This window comes from Amblyomma americanum, chromosome 1 (genome assembly GCF_052857255.1).
Source record: "Amblyomma americanum isolate KBUSLIRL-KWMA chromosome 1, ASM5285725v1, whole genome shotgun sequence".
NCBI classification, from domain to species: domain Eukaryota; kingdom Metazoa; phylum Arthropoda; class Arachnida; order Ixodida; family Ixodidae; genus Amblyomma; species Amblyomma americanum.
In genome coordinates this window covers 408,660,489-408,680,989 of record NC_135497.1, presented here as the reverse complement: position 1 = coordinate 408,680,989, position 20,501 = coordinate 408,660,489, and the positions used below count along the sequence as shown (strand labels likewise).

The following is a 20,501-nucleotide window of genomic DNA, read 5'->3' as shown; positions in this document are numbered from 1 at the left end:
GTGTTCTATACGCCTCAGTATGTCGCGTTGTTGTGTTCCATTGTGCAAATCAAACGGAAAGAAAAAGATTCCCGGGCTGTCGTTCCATGGAATACCAGCTGCCGCTGGTGTACGAGAGAGGTGGCTTGCAGTAATTGGTTGCCTAATACAGAATCGAACTACACTAGAGTATGCAGCCGCCATTTCAGAACAGAAGACTTCATAGAAGGTAAAAAGCAGTGGCTCAGAAAGGATGCAGTACCATCCGTCTTTGAAGATTACCCTTCACGTTTGCAGCCCAAGGTGACCCCTGAACGAAGCACGGCAAGTATTACTAAACGTGATCGTGCTGTGAACAAACAGGCAACGAATGCTTGCACCAGTAGCAACGCTACCTCTCGACCGCTGCCATGTGCGACGCTGACGCTATCAGGTCCCGAAGCTGAAGAATCGGAGCCCATGGACACTACAAGCACTGCAGACGAAACAATGGACCTTCATGCTGTAGACTGCCAAAATGAATGGGTGCACAAGGCTGCACAGACTGCTACATGCGATAAAGGCATCCAGGTTGACAGCAATTCGGCCTCTTCTTTGCTCACTACCGAAAAGGCCAAATGGAAGAAAAAAGAAAGAGACCTGAGGAGCCAGATACTAAGACTACAGCAGACGCTTGACAACTACAAGATGGAGCTCAAGAAACTGCAAGAGGATTCTTTGACAGCAGACATTTCCTACATCAGAGAAAGAGCAGCAGAAAAAGAGGCTTCAGCTTTGTTTCTCATGGATAAAATCAGCACTTTCAACAAAAAAAGGCCTACCTGGTGTGAAGAAACAACTCAGCGTTGTGTGATACTGAGGCATTTATCAACAAAAGCCTAAGAACATATTTCGGGGGAAATGCTTTTGAAGCTACCTGACCAAAAGACCCTAACCAACTATATTGGAACGACAAGTGGTGAGACTGGGTTCAGCCAACTGGTGGAAACCTGGCTGATATCTGAAGCCCAAAACTTGGGCAATCCACAATCAAAGGTCTGCTTGCTCATTGTTGATGAGATGAGGGTAAAGGAGAAGCTGCAGTATAATAAGCAACGTGACTGCTTTGTCGGGCAAGTGGACATTGGGCTGGAAGAGGAAAATGCCGACCTTGTCTTAGCCAACTCGCTTTTGTGCTTTGTCCTCAGTGGATTGTCAACAATGTTTCGAATCCCAGTCGCATACTATTCTACAAGAGGGTTAATTTGGCCCCAACTCCAGCAGTTGACGATTTTTGTCATGCAAAAAGTGGAAGCCTGTGGGTTTAGGATTGTTCGCCTTGTGACTGACAATCATAAGGTGAATGTGAACTGCATGAAACTGCTCGGAAATGGTGTGCTTACCTACCGGATCGAACACCCCTGTGACTGCAACAGGCTTCTTTTCATCAGCTTTGATCCGTGCCATGTGATGAAGAAGGTGAGGTCACAGTTTCTGTCGCGTGGCCTTGGCCCAAAAGGTGAGATTTCTGCTTCTCATGTAAAAGGCCTATACGAGCTGCAGAAAGGCTTGTCTGTAAAGCCTGTTTGCTATTTGAGCAGGAAGCACGTCTATCCGACCAACATAGAAAAGATGAACGTGGCAAGAGCTGTCCAGCTCATGTCTCCTAGTGTCACCGCTGCCTTGGAGCACCTGAACGATCAGGCTAGGCACACTTGTGTCGTGTCATTTTCAGCTGCAGGCCCAACAATTACGTTCATGAAGAACGTTTATCGGTGGTTCGTGCTTCCCGATACGACGCAGCACATACACCACCATTTTTCGGATGCTCGTCAATTCGACGACAGTGCTGATCTGCGGCTTGAATGGCTTGAAGTCACTTTCCCTATGTATATAGAAGGGCTAAAAAAAAGATGCGGGCATACCAGTGAATTTCTCACAGACGAGACGTATCAGGCAATTCTGATCACTACGTATTCCACAGTGGCGTGTGTAAAATATCTGCTCACTGAAGAGAAGTTCGTTTTCATCCTCCCCCGAAAATTCAACAGCGATCCAATTGAATCCCTTTTTGGTAGTTTCGAATGTCATCCGGGTGTAACAACATGTTGGATGTTCGGGCTGCCCTGTCAGGTCTCGAAAAGCTACTGAAGACCGGGATCGCTGCGTCTAATTCAGCATCAAATATTGCCCACAAAAAATGTTCTCCGATATCAACACTCATACCCGCTGATATCCTCTCTTCTGTGCAACGAACTTCTACTTCAGCTCCAAAGCCTCCCCTAACGTCGACTGTGCAAGCACCGTCGAAGCTGCCGAGAGCAAGATTGATGCTTCAGAGGCTAACCACCGCAATTTTGCCACAGCACCTGCCATCGCTTCAGATCTTAGCTACCGCTTATGCGGGTTTCATTGCATGAGTTTTCGGCGAGCATATAGAATGCGAGAACTGCCTTACTTTGTGTACCAAGCCAGTCAGCAACCAGCCAATCTCTCAGTTCACCTGCAGCCAAAACCGAGGTGGGCTGCTCTATCCGTCAGATCAGCTTCTCTTCGTTCTGGACACATTAAGAGCTTTTGCTGACCGCACCCTTCAAGAAAATCAGACCTTGCAAAAGCCTCTCACAAGATTAGTAGAGCACGCTGTCCCAGCTCTTTGTGCTTCAAAGTTGCTGAAGTGCAAGAGCGATGACAGCAACGAGCACAGACTTAAGCTCATGAACCTTATATCGGTTCGTTTCCTGAGGCCGCTCCTCTGCAACTACGCATTCAATGTCACTGATAAGCATGACGTAGTTAAACATATTGCAAGAAAGCCCCTTTCGCGAAAGTACGCGAAACTGTGGAACGCGAAAGTACGTGAAACTGCCATATGGGAGTTACCCTCCACAGTAAGCGCTTTTTTTTCGAGTTGGAGTAAGTTTTGACTCACAATGCGCTGATATTGAATGCATGAACCTCTAGATAGAAGCAGTGTTATCTGCAGGCAGATGGTGCAGCGCCTTGCGTTACATAACTGATGGCACTGATAGGAGGGCACATTTTTCGCGCGTACCATATATACGTCCAAGTTGAGCGTCAACACTGTGACTCGAGAGACCAGTGTTGCAGGAAGTGCGCTGCAGATCAAATGATGAAACCACATGGCACAGCTCCACATTTTCTGGCGCCAGCTCTTTCAACGCCCAAGCTTTCAGTGTTAGCTGCTGCCAAACACTGCTTTCAAATAACGACCCTCAGACAAGCGAACTTAAAGGTGACAGAACAATTTTCCACGCATTGGATTTAAGCAGGTGTGAGGTCATATCAGCGCAGCAGACACGCATTGCACAGCAATAGCCGCAAACGACACGACTGAAATGGGCCGGTTACCCATAGCAATAAGAGTTTCCGAGCTCCCTTTTAAAAATGTTTTGATTGTACTTGAAACAACATGAACGCAGTCGAAAAGACAACAACAAAACAGCTGCGGTCTCCGTTTCTATGAGCAACGGTGATGCGATGGGCATCCTACTCCGGTGGCGGCGCATGGCGGCGAAAGGCCGTACTAGCCCCGACGGCTGGCTCCCATTGTTCACCTCTCCTTTTGCCAGGCACAGAAAGTAGAGGAGGCACTGAGGCACGAGGTGGCGCTGCAGTCGCTAGCGGGCTCACGGTAGGCAAAAGGCCAGGGAGTGTCGTCACGGAGAGGTGTTGAACGCGGGTTTTCAAGGCTTGTAGGCACGTTTTCAGTTTCTGCGAATCACAGCAATGGTTGATGTTTTCAACTTAGTAATTTCTTGAAGTACATGAGCTCGCGTTGGACATGTGCGGCGTATTCAGAGAAACAGTCGCCACTGTGCACTGTATATATGGTTAGTAGTAAACAGAAAGCGTTTCTGGCATTGATTTCTACGCTAGGAATTGAATAAAATAGAAAGTTTTTGACCCTCTGCTCTAGCCAGAATGATTTTACTTCGGGACAGTAGTGAAAGGATGTGCTGGCGTTCTTTCGGCGGAGCAGACGTGCGCTCACCGTCTGCTGACATACGTAGGTGTCGCACTGTGCGAAAAGTGGGGACAGCGTCATGTCCCCATTCTCCTCTGTCTCGCTTAGGTGCTGTTTTTATCCGCAGGATCACGCACCAGCCAGGTCGACTTCTCTCTCCCCTTGTTAAACTGATCGATTTGGTGAACATTTTTTTTATTTCTGGAATTATTTTCTTTCCTAGCCCTGGGGTCTTCTGTTTCGTGACGAAAAATTACAGCAAAATATTCAGTAGAAATTTATAAATTACGCTGTCTAGATGCGTGGTCATCGAAAATTGTGAGGTAATTTCTTTGATCTCTTTGAGGCTTTCTTTGAGTTCAGTGCCGCATTTCTTTGACCAAAGCGCAAGCGAGGAGGCAAAAAATGAGAGAATAAACGTTAAGGTTCGTTTTCTGACCTTTCACATTTTCGGCGATTGGCATCACTCACACCTTCGGGATTTCGTAACGCATGAAAATAGAATGATTCTATTTGTCGCAAACGATTCCTAAGACATTGAGGAGTGTAATTTATCTCTCGATTTTTTCCTACACGTGCAGTACCATGTTAGTTATTTTTGTAAGAAACATTTTCATGTAATTATGCATGCATAAGTACATGATCATCTAAAAAAAGAACAAATAGCATCATCATACAGAACAAAGCTTCGTGAACATGCTGGCATAAAAAAAATTGCATACATTCTACTCAATTATTTAATACCTTGAGGTGACTGACGAGGGTGTTAATTATATTCACCCAAGAACTGCACCACGTATAGCTAAAAATAAAGTGCATTACTGAAACTAGCATAGAAATTTCATATTTGCACTAAATTTAGTTACATATCGCATGCATAAATAACGAAAACACTTTTCATTGCCACGTCCCCTCTCAATCTCGCCATGTGTCTGTTAGTAGCAAGCCTGAGGCTGCTTCTTTCCAGACAAGCTTCGAGATCATGGACTACATCATGAAACACGACACATGCATGATGCAATGAAAAAGCATGTCGCTTTTAGCACGCTTAAGGTACGCTATAAGCACGCCAACTTGACCGCGCTTACCAGACTTCTTTCTACTTGAGACAAATAGTTACGTCAGTCGTATTAAAAAACACTTTCAAGTAAATATTAAATACCATTAAAACATGCTGTGCTATTAACAAAAGAACGCATTCCTTGGGGGCGAGTGAATCTGCCAGTGCCCCGTGCACACCGGCTCAAGGTGGTAAATAAGTGCGCAGCTACATATGTGCTTTTTTTTCCTTGCGAAGTTATAAGCGTACTATGCAGATGTTCAGGTGAATGAATGCAGTAACTTGCATGCTTATATTAAGTACATTGAGTGGCAGTGCCGATCGACTCCCAGACTTCGCGTTTTACTACCGCGGCCCATTCCCTGTTAGCCGATTAGAGGCGAGGTCACAGAAGCGGCAATCTGACAACAATGATAAATACCAAAATGGCCGCCCCTGCTTACCGCCGTGCTACAATGCCGGTACTCCAAGTTTTATTTACTGACTCTAGTCTCACTTATCTAGGCTGTCACCTGAACTGCGCCGTAAGGGAAGGGATAAAGGAGGGACTGAGATAAAAAAAGGAAGAGGTGCCCTAGTGGAGGGCTCCGGAATAATTTCGAACACCTGGTGATCTTAAATGCGCACTGACATCGCACAGCACATGGGCACCTTTGCGTTTAGCCTCCATCGAAGTGCTGCCACCGCGGTCGGGTTCGAAGCCGGGTACTCCGGATCAGTAGCAGAGCGCGCTAACCACTGAGGTTCAGCATTAGTTAAATCGCAGCTAATGTTGGAGTGAAAAGCATCACTACGCTAAGTAAAGCAGTCTTCGGGTAGGCAGCACAACGACCTTGAACGAACTTCAGCCCAACCAAGGATAGCCGTCTATGACCATATATGTGGCACAGTTAGGGTGTCGAATCCTTGAGCCCTGACTTTGACTCATGGCCTTTAGTTGACCTTTGGCATTGGGTGACCTTCGGGTTGACCTTTGACATTAAGAACATCTGATGGGGTGTTGTGAAGCCACGTGATGACATCAGATGGGTGTGTCTTAAGACCATGTGATATCACGTCATAGCCACGTGGTCGTGTGGGTATATATAGAACGGCTGTCGCGAGCGTGCAACGGAGCTGCCATACACGAGCGTGAAACGCTTAGTAAGTCGTTGCTTTTTGCTAAATTCCAGGGCTGCGAAAGTTAAACCACTGCATATATTTTTAAGTGCGTTAGCTCTTACTCAGCACCTTTCTAGATTTCTTCGGGTGTGCTACCACCTCCCTTCGGGGTGAAATTTTCTAAGAATTCCAAGAAGACGGCCCCATACTAAATCAATAAAACAACCCATTAGGTGATTTATTAGTGACGTTATTGTAATGAACTGGTGATTGATTGGTGATGTCATTGATATATCCAATGAATGACTGATTGGTGACGTCACTTATAAATCCAAAGGTGTGAAATTCGTATTTCCCATAGTGTACCTCACCTTAATCTCATTTATATCAATTGTAGTAAACCAAGCAGCTAATGCTTGTTACTTTGTCTTCCAGATGATGGTGGCATCTTTTTTCCCTCTGTTCTGTACCCGGATACGTCCACATACAAAACCATCTGTTTATTCTTTTGTTTAGTTTTTTTCCCCGTTCAATAGAAGCCTGGAATTCTCTACCCGGGTCCATTCGTTCTTGTCCATTTCAAAACTTTGTAACTGCCGTTGAAGACGCATAATAGCTGTGAATTCTTACCCTGTCGTTAACAGTTCCTTTCTTGTTTGATATTTCATTTGTGATTTCAACTTTTTGTAGTGCTCACTTTGTACATTTTGCTGCATTTTGTTTCCTTGCATTTTTGTGTTTTCCCACTCCTGCCATAGCGCATATAATTGCGCTGCAGTATGTATAAATAAATAAATAAATAAAACTCCGATGACCTCACCGCCCTTCTTCCTTCGTGGTTTTTCGTGTCCATGTTTATGAGCACCGGTTTAACCACGAAATTGCTCCTCGTTTTGCTGTCAATGTCGGTCCCGTCTTCGCCCTCATCTACCAGGTATCCCAGCTTTACCAGTTGCGCTCTACCAGCGGGCGATCTTTTACGTCTTTCCAGTTCAAACCTGAGCATGGTTTCACTTTACGTGCTCCTCATAGGTGCCGTACGCCCCCCATGTTCATCAGCTTCTCGGTCAACACGCTGTTCATGACGCCAAAGGATTTCTGATACGCCTTTCTGATGAAATTGTTTGTTGGGGGAAGGCAATGTGAGTCAGTGCGTTTTAAAGATCCCCAGGTGGTCAATATTATTCCGGAGACCTCCACTATGGCCCGTCTATCATTTCTTCTCTCAGTCCCTCCCTTATCTCTTCCCTTACAGCACAGTTGAGGTGGGCTGAGGTGTATTCCAGGATATGTGAGGCAGCTACTGCCCTATTTCCTTTCCCTAACAACCAATTTTCAAAGGAAACAGCGCAGTGTCTCACTTATCTAGGCTGACACCTGAACCCGTGGTAAGGGAAGGGATAAAGGAGGGATAAAAGGATAAAAGGGATAAAGAGAAGAAAGAGGTGCCCTAGTGGAGGGCTCCGGAATAATTTCGAACACCTGGTCTTAAACATGCAGTGACATCCCACGGCACACTGGCACCTTTGCGTTTCACCTACATCGAAACGCAGCCGCTGGGGTCGGGTTCGGATCTGGGAACTCATGATCAATAGCCGAGTGCGCTAACCACTGAGCCACCGCGACGGGTAATGTCTGTTTCTTGTTCTTTTTCCTATTGTTAGGTAGTAGATATCCTCGGTATGATGACCGTGAAAGTGATCAGCAATGCCTCTCGCTCCTGCATCCCTTTTCCACTGTTCGTAGCCCGGCTTAGCATTCTTTTTAAATAGGTTTTTGGGCAAAAGGAAATGACGCAGTATCTGTCTCAAATATCCTTGGACACCTGAACCGCCGTAAGGGAAGGGATAAAGGAGGGAGTGAAAGAAGAAAGGAAGAAAGGGTTGCTGTAGTGGAGGCTACAGAATAATTTCGACCACCTGGGGATCTCTATCGCACAACACACGGGCGCCTTAGCGTTTTGCCTCCATAAAAAACGCAGCTGCCGCAGTCGTGTTCGAACCCGGGAACTCCGACTTAGCATTCTGCACATCTCTTTTTTTTAGCGTTCCAAAAGCTGGATGGCATGACCCCGCTTGCTTTTCTCCTGCAGCCACATTCCCAAAATGCAAAGTTTATTCGTACTTCTTAGGGGTTGTCCGTTTATTTCCAAATTTATAATTCCCCTGCCGTGTTTCTTTGGGGGGAAGAGTAAATTCTGATTTTTCTGGTGAGTACTGCATCCCGCTAAATAAAGCGAATTGGCCGATTTCATTGGCCGCTCATTGCAGCTTTTCTTGCTTGTATCTGCTCGATCCTTTCCCCATTCACACCGTTACGTCATCCTCATCAATTGAGCATTCTATATGTTGATGTTTTTTCTGGAAGAAGGGAGAGATACCGCAAGCATGGAAAGCTGCGAACCTGATTTTCTTTTCGAAGCAAGGGAAGAAGCTCAGCTTTTTAGCATCTTAGAACCATTTCCATCACATCTTGCATTGAAAAATTTATTCAATCAAAACTGAATAGATTCATGGAACATCAAAATCTTTATCCTGATACCATGACAGGCTGCAGATCAAACCTATCGGCATGCGATGTCATGCCACAGCTGAAGGAGCTATCATCGATAAAAAGACTGTTGATACTAGGGTCATTGTGGGACTGGTAGTCTCCAAAGCTTTTGATAGTGTCAAACACGTTGCCTTACTTCAGATCCTTAGCGCGATAAATGTTGGAGTCGAGACGTGTAACTACGTAAGACTCAATTCGGACTGCCACCATCAGCCTGGGAGGACAATCACTCAAAAACATTAGATTGGGGAATAGAGGGACGCCGCAAGGGTCCGTTCTCTCTCCATGTTTAATGTAGCGATGATTTGGCTTTCAGGGCAGCTGGACGGAATCACAAATCTGCGTCACACTATATATGTCGACGATTTGGCGCTGCGGGTGAGCAGGGGTAGCGATGGACAGATTGAAAGCACACTTCAGAGAGCCATAGATGCAATGGAGAAATATCTCGAGCCGATTGGCTTATAATGCTGAGCAGAAAAATCATAGGCTCTTTTTCTGTCATCTCAAAAAAGAAAAAGAAACAGTCCCCCTTGCAAGGGCTGTGATATTGTCGTGTGTGTTTTTGTTCTCCCTTGATCTCGCACTTAAAGTCATCTTCAACCAGTGGGGTGCCGATCGACGGTGAAGAGGTAGGAGCTCGGCAGAACTCTCGTGAGCGCGGCCTCGACCGCTTGGCCTGTCTCTTGCGCCTGGCTCCTGTGGTCCTGGTCCCCCATTATGCCTTCGACCCGCATCGTTAGTTAGTTAGTTATATTGATTTTAATGGCACAAAAGCAACTGAGGCTATGATGCACCAAGCACACGGTTAGAGCTTTTGTTAAAGGTTACGGTTTTTATATCTAAAGTTTGTTTAAAACATTGGCTTCTCTGAGAAACTTAAGAATGCTTGAAAAATCAACCAGTGCTTGATCACCCAAAAGTAACATGGGGTGTAGTGGGATGTATTCATTGCAGAATGTTGTGAAATATTTTTTCCTCAGTTGTTCCAGTTTTGTGCATACAATTAAAATGGTTTACCGTGAGTTCATCGTCACACATTTCGCAGAGAGGTTTGTCTTTTTTGGTCAATAGGAAGTTGTGTGTAAGGTGTGTGTGTCCAAAGTGTAGTCGACACAAAATAACTTCTGTAAAACGTTCCTGATGTTTAGATGATCTCCACTCTCCCAAAACGGGTTTTATAGTGTAGTTTGTTGTTTGTCTGTTCTTCCCATGCAACCTGCCGCTTATGCCTTAGTTTACTGTGCAGTAAATTAGAAAAATCCCTCTGTGGTATGTTAACTTGTTTTATATGACCAATTCGAGCTTGTGCTGCACAAGCATCTGCTCTCTCATTACCTAAAATTCCAACATGGCTAGGGACCCAGCAGAATATAATGTTATGTTTTTGCTTTGTGACTTTGACTATGTTATGTATGATATTTCCTATTATGGGTTCAGCAGCATTTGTAGGGTGCAGCACTTTGAGCACACTCAGTGAATCGGTGTAAATTATGCTATTTTTATGTTTTGTTTTACTATTTGTTCTACGGCTACAAAGATTGCATAAGACTCCGCAGTAAATACCGATGCATACTGTGGCAATCGTATCATTTTTTCATTTTTACCTTGAATTACTGCACTTCCGACATGACTGTTTTTGAGCCATCAGTGTAAAATTCAGTGTAGGTGTCATATTTTTCTCGTAAGACAAAGAACTCTTGCAGTATGTGCTTAGGTGGCATTTGCTCTTTGTTTACGTGTGTCAGTGTGAAGTCACACACCGTAGGGAGGCTGTACCATGGTGGCAGATATTCATGTGTTTGTGCAATATTCGGTAGGGTGTCCAGCACTGCTAACTCTTCACATTTATCCTAAATGCGCATTATTAGTGGCCTGATAAAATGTGGTTTATTATTGAATAATCTTCTAGATGGGCACTTGGTAACAATGGGATAGCAGAGATGTTTAGGAAGAGAACGGGTTTTTAGGATGTACGTGCATGTAAGTGTGACTCTTCTATCCTCTAGTGTCGGCTCATTAGCTTCAACATAAAGACTATTTACCGGGGATGTTCTATATGCTCCAGTTGATAGGCGCAGACCAAGATTATGAACAGGGTCCAGTCGTTTCAAGTAGGATGCTCTTGCTGAACCATATACTATGCACCCGTAGTCCAGCTTGGAGCGCACCAAAGAGCGGTATATTTGTAATAGGCATGCTCTGTCGGACCCCCACTGTTTTCGCGAGAGTACCTTTAATACATTGAGGGCTTGGGATGCTTTCTTTTTAAGGTTGTTAATGTGTGGTAGAAATGTAAGTTTCTTGTCAAAAGTGACGCCTAAAAATTTATGTTACTGTTTGACTGGCAGTGTCATTTGATTCAAGCAGATTGGGATCGACCTGTAGGCCTCGTCGTAATGAGAACAGAACAGCTACTGTTTTTTGAGGAGAGAATTTGAATCCATTTTTCTCTGCCTAAGCAGCCAGTTTATTTATTGTGATTTGTATTTGTCTCTCGCAGGACAGTATGCTGGAAGAAGTGTACGCTATCTGTAAATCATCTACATAAACTGAATACATTACGGACTTGGGTATTACTTTGGCCAAAGAATTCATTTTTACTATGAAAAGTGTCGTACTTAAAATGCATCCCTGGGGTATACCATTCTCTTGGGTGAATGTCATTGACAGAGTTGCTCTTAGACGGACTCTGAATGTGCGGTTGGTCAGGAAGTCGTTCAAGCAGTTCAGCATCCTGCCGCGGATCCCTAGCTCTCTCTGCTAGGTCATGGAGGATGCCGAACTTCCACGTGGTATCATAGGCCTTCTCCAAATCAAAGAAGACCCTGATACAGTGCTGTTTGTGGATGAACGCCTCTCGGATGGTGTTTTCTAGGCGGATAAAGTGATCAGTGATCGAGCATGTTTTCTTAAATCCACATTGATGTACATCTAAGAATCGACGAGATTCAAGTGTGAAGGTCAGTCTAATGCTTATTATGCTTTCGAAAGATTTAGCAATGCAGCTGGTGAGGGCCATCGATCTGTAATTGTTAGGACTTGTTGGTGGTTTTCCAGGTTTTTCAGAAAAGGTACTATTATTGCTTTCTTCCACTCCTCAGGTATATACCCAGTCGTCCATATTTTGTTAAAGAATTTCAACAATGCCTGCATGGCAGCCTCCGAGAGATGGGCGAGCATAGTGTAATGCCCATTGTCTGGTCCTGGTGCTGTCTTTTTACCCGAAGATAATACCCTATTCAATTCTTGGAGTGTGATGGGTTGGTTGTAGTCCTCGTGCATACCTGCTGCAAATGGAAGTTTTTGTTTTTCTGCTATTGCTTTGTGCTTATGGTACGTGTTTGTGTAATTGGACGAACTGGAAACTTCAGCAAAATGCTCACCCAATATGTTGACCTGTTCCTCTAATGATGTTTGTGTCCCAGGTGTAGTCAATAGAGGAAGTGTGAAAGGGGTATGGTCACTACTGAATCTACGAAATTTTTCCCACATCTTTTTTGAGGTTATTGAGCTGTTTATTGAGGACACATATTTCTGCCAAGAGGATTTCTCGGCATTTCTTCGAATGAATCGCGCTCTGGCCTCGGCCCTCTTAAAGGCAATCAAGTTCTCCGCTGTTGGACACAGACGTAGAGAGCCCCAAGCTTTTTGTTGTTTTTTGCTAACGTGCATTCTTGTGTCCATCATACTTTATGTTTTTTGTGTACGAGTCCTGTTGTTTGTGGTATGGCTAGTGTAGCGGCCGATATTATGCATGTAGGAAACCTTTCGTTAATTTCGTCTATGGTGAGGTCTTCACAAAATTCTTTTTCTAGTGTGGCATTAGCTGTAAAAAGTGACCAGCCGGCGAGGTGAAGTTTCCAGCACCGTGGTCTTGTGGGGATGACTGGAGTAGACGATGAGAGGCTGATGATAATGGGTAGGTGATCACTTCCCAGAGGGTCATTTAAAACATCCCATTTAAAATCGTTAAAAAGCGATGGTGATGCGAAAGCTAAATCGAGGAAGCTCATTTTTGCCGAGCTTGGGCAACAATAAGTGGCTTTTCCTGTATTTAAAAGATAGATGTTATTTGAGAGGATAAAATCATCGACTGTTTGCCCCCTACAGTCGCAGCGCTCGCTTCCCCAAAAAGGGGAGTGAGCGTTAAAATCCCCAACTACCAGATATGGCTCTGGAAGTTCATCTATCAATTCTTCTAGATCATGGACTGTTAATGTAAAATGTGGAGGAATGTATACGGAACAGATTGTTAGTGTTTTATAGCTCACAATGCTGACTACAACCGCCTCAAGTTTTGTATTGAGCTTGATTTCTCGAGCAGGGATGCCGCTTTGGACGACAATTGCGACGCCTCCTGAGAGTCGGTTTGCCTGCTCGCGATCGTGTGTAAAAGTTTTATAATATTTCAGGATATGCACATGTTGTAGACCAAGATTGGTCTCCTGAAGACATAAAACTATGGGTAAAATTGACCCTAAAATATGTGTTATGTCACTGTAATTCCGCATAAGTCCTCTGCAATTCCACTGAATTAAAAAAGCCATGTTTCTGTTTTTGATAGGAAATGAAAGGGGATTTACTTATGTGGTGGGCCCGTTATGAGGGGCCAGTCTTTTTTTCGCTCAAGAGAGCTGTTCCGCCGCTGTAATGGAGGCGGAGTGGGTGTTGTACCCATCACCTCAACAGAGGTGCTGGAGGACCGCGCAGCCGCGGTTGTGTTAGTTTCAGGTTTCTACCAACGGGGGGAGGTCCTGCGGGATGCCGACCCATGGACCGGCGGTCCCTGCTTTGGCAATGACAGGGCAGCTTTCGCTGACCCTGCCTGGGGCGTGGGTGGCCCTGCCATAGGCTCAGTGGGAGCGGCCTTGGCAGGTGCCGGAGTGCTGTGTGGTGCTACACCCCTGCGCACCACATCAGTGAAGTTTTGTTTTGCTGTGGAGGAGAATGTGTTTGTAAGTGCAAAACGCCTTCTCGCTTCTTTAAATGAAATGTTTTCTTTTGTCTTTATGGTGATTATCTCTTTTTCTTCCAGGACGGACACGCCCTGGAGTATGCAGCATGTTCTCCTTCACAGTTTGCACCGCGCAGGGCTGCGTCACATACATCAGAGTGGTGATCATTCGGGGCACATTTTGCGCAAGTTTTGCGACCGCGGCAGCTTTGTGAGCCGTGGCCGAACCTTTGGCAGTTGAAACATCTGTGAGGATTTGGTATGTATGGTCTTACATTGATTTTCAAATATCCCACGTCGATTGTGTCGGGCAGGGCGCTGGTGTTGAACATCAGGATCATGTGTTTTGTGTCGATTTTCTTGTTGTCCTTCCGGATTTTGATTCGGTGGACATCTATGACGTCTTGGTCGATGAGCCCTTCGAGCATTTCTTTTTCAGTTATGTGAAGAAAATCACTTTCCGATATTACGCCTCGGACAGTGTTAAGTGCGAGGAGTCACGGAGACCGGGATTTCCCCTGTGGACGTTAGGTTGGAGAGCTTAGAGTGTTGGACATTGTCACACAGTTCGAGCAATAAGTCGCCGCTGGTCATTTTTGACAGCTTATAGCCAATGCCTAAGGTTTCAGTCAAGCACTTTGACACAAAGAAGGGGGTTATTATTCTTGCCTGTTTATCTTGTTGTTCACTGTGGATCACATGATATTTGGAGAAAGTTACTGTTCTTTTTTGAAAGAAGCTGTCTGCCTTGTTCTGCCCTCTTTTGAGAGAGCGATCAGGTTTTGAAAGTTGGGGAGCCATAAAAAAATTTAGTTTTTCGGTCATGGTGCCAGCCACCCACCACGGAGTCCAACACGGGGATGGGACAGGAACTTGATAGCAAGTCCTGCCCACACCAGCTGTACACCTCAACTATAACCAAATATGACGCAACTCAGGGTAGTTGGTCACACAAGGTTAACCCTCGCCGCCAGGAAAAAAGGAAAAACCAAGAAGCGAGTAGGAGATAGGAGAGTTGTGAGAAAGACATAGGAACGTGAAAGATGGAGGGGAGGATAGGAAAAGGCGACTGCCGATTCCCTCCGGTCGGGTCAGGCCGGAGGTGCCGTCTACAGGAAGCTGGGGCCAAAGTGGTGTGTTGCCTCCGCCGAGGGGCCTTAAAGGTCCAAACGCTCGGCATCGGCTCAACCACCAGGATTCCCTTTTCCCCGGACACGGTGATGCCACGCACGGCTAGGCACAGGTTCTCGGGTCCGTGGTGATGCACTGTTCACCATCATCCCCTTGCGGGGATGTCCCTGCGGATGCTCGGGAACCTGCGGTGTCGCCACTCACCGACGCCGGCAAGCTGCAGATGCCCCGCTGCGGGGACGACCCGCATCGTCTGAACAACCTGTGACATTCTGGCGGAGGTGCCATCTTATGCAACGTCATCCCCTACCTCCCGCTTCACAGAGTCCCATTCCCAGCCCGGGCCGCCGGCCTTCTAGTAAGGAGGACGAGATCCGTGTTAGCCGGTGTCTTCAAAGACTCAGCCCCGAATTCAGCCTCTTGCCGCACATTACCCCTAGTGCCCTTGACCCGCCAAGCTCAGAGTCGACGTTCTCCGAGGCGCACATCTTAGCGGACCACGTCACTTTGCCGCCTGACTCGAGCATGTTTCCGCTGGTCGAGTCCACACCAGTTGCCTCTGGAGAACTTCTTGAAGGCAGTGTGCAGCTGCTTCTTGACAGGGGTGTTGGTGCTGCCAGAGGTGCCACGCGGCTTCACTCTGGCTGTGCCCAAGTCCTCGTCACCAATTTTTGCAGCGCTCCGCAGCACTTCACCAAGGGCACAGTAATCGGCCTTACCGAGCGCCTCAGCGCCCCTGTCGATGCTGAGACCTTGTCTTCTTGTACACCCCCTCCCCAGCCCTCGGTGCCTCCTTTGGTGTCAGCATTGCCCCGCAACTTTGCTCATGAAAGAGAGACGAGCCCCTCGCTCTGCTGGGTGAGTTCCACGACTGCTTTTCTACGTCAGCAGGGGTTCGTCAGACGCCAATAGCAAAGCACAGAATAATTACCGACGACGCTGTCCATCCTGTTCGTCAGTCACCTTATCGGGTTTCGTTAAAATAACGTGAAACGATACAATATCAAGTGCACGAAATGTTGGCCGATGACATTATCCAACCATCTCAGAGTCCTTGGGCTGTTCCGGTGGTGCTGGTGATGAAAAAAGACGGCACCCTTCTCTTTCGTTTTGACTACTGGCGCCTCAACAGAGCCACAAAGAAGGACATATATCCCCTTCTGCACATCGGTGACGCGCTTGACCACCTGCGTCATGCCCGTTACTTTTCATCAATCGGCCTTAAAAGTGGGTATTGGCAGAAACAAGTCGATGAGCGTGACAGAAAAGAGACGGCTTTCACCACCCCAGATGGACTGTATGAGTTCAAGGTGATGACCTTCGTACTCTGTACTGCTCCAGTGACCTTCCAGCGCATTATGGACACTGTGCTCACTGGCCTCAAAAGGCAAACATGCCTTGTCTACCTTGATGATATGGTCATTTTTTCCAGCACGTTTCATGAATATCTTGTTAGCCTAAAAGTGGTCCTGCAGGCTATCAGAAAGGCCGGCCTCACCCTCAAGCCTACGAAGTGCCAGTTTGTCTATGACAAACTGAAATTTCTGGGTCACTTCGTCAGTCATGAGGGCGTCTTTCCTGATCTCGATAAAACAGTCGCCGTCGCTTCCTTCCCAACGCCATCGGACAAGAACGCGTGCGGAGGTTCCAGGGCCTCTGCACTTACTACAGACTCTTTGTTCCTAACTTTTCGGATATCGCCGCGCCACTTACTCGCATCACGAAGTCCGTCCCATTCCAGTGGTGTAGTGAAGAGCAGCTTACATTTGACCATCTAAAACGACGCCTGCAGGCTTCCCCTGTCCTAGGCCATTTTGATCAGGAAGCCGCGACTGAGGTACACACTGACGCTACTAACAAGGGCCTCGGGGCCGTCCTGATACAGCACCAGAATGGCGCCGAACGTGTCATCGAATACACCAGTCGTGTTTTGTCGAAGGCAGAAACCAATTACTCGACCACCGAAAAAGAATGCCCCGCAGTAATTTGGGCGATCACAAAGTTCAGACCCTATCTGTATGGAACCCCATTCCAGGTGGTCACAGACCACCACTCTCTGTGTTGGCTGACCAATCTAAGGGACCCTGCAGGCTGACTTGTACGATGGGTCCTTCTACTGCAAGAATTCGACGCTATGATCATCTATAAGTCTGGCCGCATATACACTGATGCTGACTGCCTTTCCCGCGCTCCCATTGAATCCGCGCCTACTGATACGGACGACTATGACATATTCTTAGGAGCTCTAAGTACCGAAGATATAGCGGCGCAGCAGCGACTCGACCCCGACCTTCGCGACGTGATCTCACATTTGGAGGGTCAAGGAGGCGTAGGTCCTCGTCCTTTTGTACGCGTAGTACGTAATTGATGCCTTCGACACAACGTTCTTTATAAGAACTTTGCCCTGAGCCCGAGGTCATGGCTTTTAGTTGTGCCCACTGGTCTACGTGACGATATTATAGAAGCGTCTCATGATGACCCCTCTTCGGGACACTTGGCGTTCACCGATAGCTCGCGCGTGTACGTTTGAAGTATTATTGGCCACAACTTGACAAGACCGTTCGCCATTACACCAGGACCTGCCACGAGTGTCAACGGCGCAAGACTCCACCCGTGAAGCCTGCGGGACTCCTTTACACCATCATTCCACCACTCAGTCCATTCCAGCAGATCGGTACGGACCTACTCGGACCTTTTCCAAAGTAGCAATCGGGCAACCGATGGATCACTGTTGCGACGGACTACCTCACGCGGTATACCGAATCACGCGCTCTGCCATCATCAACGGCTTGGGATTTGGTAAAGCTTTTTGTCTAGTCCGTCGTTCTTCAACAAGGTGCTCCAAAGGTCCTTATCACTGATCGTGGTGCCGCATTTGTCTCAACTTATCTCACTGATACTGAGCTTAAGCCACACCGCCCAGCGCAAAGCTACCGCATACCACCCGCAAACAAACGGGCTGACCCAGCGCTTTAACAAGACCTTGGCTGACATGCTCTCAATGCATGTCGACATCGAGCACCGAACCTGGTATGAAGTGTTACCGAAAGTAACTTTTGCGTATACAACACTGCGGTTCAACAAACTACCGGATTTTCCCCATTTCGCCTGGTGCATGGCCGGAAAGTTGTTTACCATGCTCGACGCTATGCTGCCCCACCAGCCAGACGTCTACGCTTACGCCGATGCTCAACTCGTCGCCCAACTTGCGGAAGAAGCCCGACAGTTGGCACGCCTTCGCATCCAAGCCAGCCAGCAAGTCGATGCTCGCCGATACAACCAAGGCCACCATGATGTTCAGTTCAATCCTGGCGATCAAGTGTGGGTGTGGACTCCAATTCGACGCCGTGGTCTTAGCGAGAAGCTGCTGAAACGATACTTTGGCCCGTACGAAGTAATTCGCCGTATAGGCGAGTTAAATTATGAAGTGTTGCCGTTCGTAACGCAGGCGTCCCGCCAGCCGCCTGCCTCCCAAGTCGTTCACGTAACTCGCCTGAAAGCGCACTACGACCGCTCGGAGCACGTGGCCTAACTCTTCGTGCTCTACACGTTTTTCAGCCTTAATTTCGCCTCTCTGCGCATCAGGACGATGCACCTTTCAGAGGGGGGGGGGGGGGCAGTGTCGTGTGTGTTATTGTTCTTCCTTGATTTTGCACTTAACGTCATCTTCAAACAGCGGGGTGCCGATCGACAGTGAAGAGGCAGAAGCTCGGCAGGACTCACTCGTGAGCCCGGCCGCGATCCCTTGGCCCGTCTCTGGTGCCTGCTCCTGTGGTCATGGTCCCCCATTGTGCCTTCGACCCGCGTCGTCTGAACGACCCGTGACAATAAAGCTATACGAGTGGATAGCATAGCCATTTCGATGGTAGAGAGTATTCGAGTCCTAGGGCTGCGCATACAAGAAAATGACAAAAACACAGAAACTATCAGGAGACTTGAAGTGAGTACCAGCCAGACGTGCCAGCTACTCAAGCGCATTTCTAACAAGCATGCAGGGATGAAGGAGGCCAATCTTTCAGATTGATTCAGGCTTTCGTCATAAGCCGAGTGCTATACGTTGCCCCTATCTCAAACTGGCCAAAGCAGAAAAGGACAGAATTGAAATCATAATAAGAAAAGGGATAAAAACCACACTAGGCATTCCTCTGATTACTTCAAAGGTAATACTTCAAAGGTAAAACTTCTAAGGCTAGGCGTCTCCAACACTCTGAATGAGCTCATACAAGCTACCATCGTGTCGCAGCATCAAAGGCTTTTAAAAATCAAAACTGGAAGAAAAATCATGGAGCGCCTGGGGTTTTAACCCTCAGAGTGTGCATAGCAGACATATAACGTACCTAGAACAACCAGGGATAGACTCAAAATTCCTCTGCTGCCAAAGAACATGCATCCAGTATTTAACGAAGGTAGATGCAAAGATAGGGCTGTGGCCCTACACAGCAAATTTCGAGGCAGATCCCATGTGCTCTACATGGACGCTGCTGAATACGATCACAAGGCAGCACACACAGCGGTAGTGGTTCGTGAGTGGAGACCCGGTCTCGTGCTGCACCGTTAAAAACACAAGTGCAACCGAGGCAGAAGAAGTTGCCATTGCTCTAGCAATAATACAAAACGGTACAAGGGTGATATTGAGAGGATATTGGTAACCTGCTATTCATGACCTGAGAGAAGCTGCCATATGCGCTCCACCCCATTCTTATCCTTCCTAGTTATTTCCCTCTAATGATCCGGATCAGCTGTCCCTACCTGTCCTAAGTAGACGAATTCCTTTACCACTTCCAGCACCTCATTGACAATTGTGAACTGCTGTTCCCTTGCTAGACTGTTGAACATTATTTCGGTTTTCTGCATGTTAATTTTTGAACCCACAGTACTCCTCTGCCTGTCTAACTCATTAACCATGATTTGCAGTTCATCTCCCGAGTGAATCAGCAATGCAATGTCATCAGAGATAATTTACGTATTCTCCATTAAATTTATCCCCAACTGTTCCCAATTCAGGCCTCGGAATACCTCCTGTAAACAGGCAGTGAATAGCATTGGCGAGATCATGTCCCCTTGCCTGACGCCTTTCCTAATTGGAATTTTATTGCTGACTTTATGGAAGACTATGGTAGCTGTACAGTTCCTATATATATCTTACAGTATTTTGACATAAGACTCATCTACACCCTGATTCCACAATGCCTGCATGACTGCTGAGACCCTTTGTAGCAGGAGCTACACTAGGCTAGCAGTCGATCATTTCGCGATAATGCGAGAGGCCAGTTGTGCGCATGTGCCGTTACCATGGCAACCGGAGAGGAACAGTGGGTGCGCCACGCGCTTCGTCGCCGCGCGCCCGCTCCACCGTCAAAGCTGAATGTGACATCACGCGGATGAGCATTTGTGCACATGCGCCGATACTATTGTAACCAGAGACCCCACAGCTGCGCCACGTTCGTCCCCACTGCCTCGCCGCACGCCGCTTTATCACCCGAAATGCGCGTCGTCGCATGTGCTACATTGCTTATAAAAGGCGGAGATGTAATCGGCGGCTGTATGGCAAAGCTTGATATGGATGCACAGGAGAGTCCAGCCGCTGCTGAACAGCCGTATAGACAAGAGAACATTAACTCTTCCGATCCTGGGGTTGCCGCATGGCAGTTGGCTGCTCAACAATGAGAGAATGCGTCAGAAGGCGAAGAGAGCAGCGGAGACGCCAGAAAAAAGAGAGTAACGCCTTGCAAAATGGAGACGCCAGACTGCCG

At 47.1% G+C, this 20,501-nt stretch overlaps 1 pseudogene; it reads left to right on the top strand.

Annotated features, from left to right (window-relative positions):
• Window positions 1–1,038: 1,038 nt before the first annotated feature.
• Window positions 1,039–18,602, top strand: LOC144124254 (uncharacterized; annotated as a pseudogene).
• The last annotated feature ends 1,899 nt before the right edge of the window (window positions 18,603–20,501 follow it).